Raw genomic sequence first — 3602 nt, 5'->3', positions numbered from 1 at the left:
GTGCTGAAAATTTCATCAAAATCAGATGTAAAATAAGAAAGTTATGACATTTTAAAGTTTCGCTTATTTTTCACAAAACAGTGATATGCACAATTAGGTGGGTCAGTCGATGATGTCCATCACTCACTATTTCTTTTGTTGTTTATTGTTTGAATTATACAATATTTCATTTTCTTATATAGATTTGACAATAAGGAGCAACTTGACTGAAACATATAGTATTAAACAATGCTAATGCCAAATGTTCAGGGAGGAATTAATCGTTGTATCACTTGCCAATGAGGAGAAAATTAGAATATTTCATATTTGACATAATAAAATACAAAGAAATAGTGAGTGGATGACATCATAGTCCCCTCATTTGCATACCAGCCAGGATGTGCATATAACCGTTTTGCGAAATTAAAGCGAAACTTTAAAATGTTATAAAATTCTTATTTTACGTCCCATTTTGATGAAATTTTCAGTGTTATGCTTGTTGGATTTTGCTTTTTTTTATTCAAATCAACTTTTTGTTTGGGTGGACTTGTCCTTTAAACCCTTTGCGCACTGATGTTGCAACATTCGCACATTTAAATTCAATGGTCGTGATAATTAGTTTTCTCCCCTACCTTCAAATTAGATAAGTTGATAAAAGACAATATTCATCAGATAACATCTATCTAACAATAATTATCAATGGTGCAATATGGAAATCTCGTATTAAAGAAAATAACATGGAAACAATTATAAAATAGGGTATTTGTATAGCGCACATATCCAACTTGCAAGGTGCTTAAGAATATCCTTTATTTTCTTAATAAGATTCTGAAATATATTTGTATTCTCATTTCGAATGACCATGAAGAGTATTTCTTGAAATAAACATGAATTTAATAGCTTATCTGTATTTCTCAAATAAAATGTGCAATTAATCAATAAAATGTGCTAATCATCAGATTTTATGACTAACACAACTGTAAATTTACGAAATTTCTTTACCTATATTTTTGTAAATTCAAATGCGAGCCGATGTGGCATAACTAGGTATGGCTATCAAATCAAATTTCAATTTATCTCACGTATTTTTATTATTATTTACATTGTAGGAGCTGCAGTCATTCTCACGAGTAGCATTTCTTATCCATCCCCGTATGTATTATCTGTAAATAGCTAATTATATTTTAATAGTTCTATATTTAATATAATGGCGATAGACCTTTTAACATTCCATCTAAGTTTGTAGAAAGTTATTATGTAATACCAACTCAAACGTAATTGTATTGATAGTTTGTTTAGTGATAAAATGCAAATGTTTTCGGATTATTTATTGGGTTAAGGCTATGACACAATTATAAGCCATGTAAATCCTTTCAATTTGATGTCATCTTCACACTTTTTTATTCGCAGATTGTCGTATGGATTGAGAGCTATTTAATGGAGATAATAGTATTGGAATAAGTATGGTTAGAACAAGTGACAACTCCTATAACGCAGTTTTTAGTGATCGTGGAAATTGATGAAAATCGTTTGGGCTTTAAAAAAATCAATTTGTTATCATTTGCACATTATTGTTATAAGCTACTTGAAATATGCAATCTGGTTAGTCCAGAATATACATACCATGGAATGCATGCATTGGTTAATGGTTTTATGAAACAAGGTCCTGTCTTTTCGAGTTTTCTGGATTCGAAATCGCCTTCGCAAAGTTTGTCCTTGGACTACGCCGTCTTTAAAAGCGTGTTACTATTTTCATATTGATTGATGAACGTGAATAAAGATTGATAAAACATAACGTGTCCGGTTGTGTTGTTGTTTTTTGTCCAGGCAAGCTAGAACACAAATATTAACATCTAGATTTTTTATTTTTTCGTTCTGTCCTTTTGAAGATCCTCAATCCATCAAAATCTTCTGTAACGCCACAAATGTTTGTCTTTGTCCAGTTTCCGACATCTTTCTTTGCCCCCACTCCTTAAAACTCTTTACCAGAAGGCCGCTACATAAAGCTGTCCGTAAGGAGCGATTTTAAGAACGACTGGTGAACCTTTCTTACGCGCTAAATCAACGCCAATGCATATACCATTTACCATAAAAAGGATCATCAGTCGTTCTCAAAATTTTAACAGGTTTATGAAACACCCACCGGCTCAAACCTGTTCCCTCTTTTATTTTTTCCACTTTAGTTTCTCCTTTCTCTGTTTGTCTTCTCGTGCTCGGACCCGGCTATGATCATTCTTTCTCTCTTTTCCCTCTCTATTTCTCACTCTTTCACACACAAACATGGACACCCTACCACTTTCCTCATTTTGCATGTTTTTGTCTCCCAACTGCCCCTCCTCTGTTCCTTTATTCTCTCCTACCACTGATCTCTTAACCCCCCCCCCCCCCCCCTCCGCATCTTACTGATCATTTCTCAAACATTTGATCTATTTGTCCCCATATCCATTCCCCCTCTCCTCTCTCCCTTTTTCTTACAATCATTTTACCTTTTCACCATCCTCCAATATCCCTTCTCTCTCGTCGCCTCTCCCCTCCCTCTCTGTGTACACCGTTTCTTCTGCCCTTCACTCTCCCTTTTCTTTCTTTCTTCTTCCCTTCCTTCCTTCTTTCTCTTTCTTCCCTTCCTTCCCTCTTTCTTTCTTTTTTTTTTCTTTCTTTCTTCTTCTTCCCTTCCTTCCTTCCTTTCTCTTTCTTCCCTTCCTTCCCTCTTTCTTTCTTTCTTTCTTTTCTTTTCTTTTCCTTCCTTCCTTCCCTCCCTCCCTTCCTTCCAATTATAAATCTCTCTACTCCTGGCTAACTATAACACTACCACACAGAACTTGTCCCCTTATTCACTATCACTTCTCTTCAGTTAGCTTTGCCAGTCAGGCAGAAGTATTAAATCTGGCTTCTACAACCACCGGCCTACATACATTACACATCTAGTCACTTGTTCAAATAGTACGAGTAGTCTTTAATATTTTAGGATAGAAAATACATCATATGCAATATCATTAAAGCGCACAACATCATATAATTTACCATAGAAATGGAAGTAGGCAGATACATATGAAAAAGAAACAAGAATCAGCACTTCAAAAAAAAATGGGACATGAGGGCCCCGTCTTACAAAGAGTTACAATTGATCCAATCAATCGTAACTATGGAAATCCATCAGTGCCATAATTTTTTTTACAGGAAATTTCCAAAATGTCCTTTGTAAACAAAGGAGAACACACCAAATTGTCAAGAAATCAATGAATTCCTTGATATACATTCATATCTAGAAAATCTTTTGAACAAACATGCATTTTATATGTTGACTTTGCTGGCTTTCCATAGTTGCGATTGATCGGATCAATCGCAACTCTTTGTAAGACGGGCCCGAGGTCTCCTACTGTACATCTAGATCCCCCCTTTTTCCAGCTCTGCAGACATATAAAATTAAATACATATTATTGTGCAATGATTTATCAGTTTATCTATATTTCTTGTTCATTGCCAGGTATATCAAATAACTTATTAGACTGATAGTAGCCAAATCTGGTCACATTCTGTGTAAAAAAAAACGCTCCCATTCAATTATTTAATGCCAAAATAATAATCGTAATAGCAGCATCACCTAATTGTTAATAGGGAAGTAG

Source organism: Lytechinus variegatus, chromosome 8, assembly GCF_018143015.1.
Source record: "Lytechinus variegatus isolate NC3 chromosome 8, Lvar_3.0, whole genome shotgun sequence".
NCBI lineage: Eukaryota > Metazoa > Echinodermata > Echinoidea > Temnopleuroida > Toxopneustidae > Lytechinus > Lytechinus variegatus.
Note: the sequence above shows the minus strand (reverse complement) of the source record.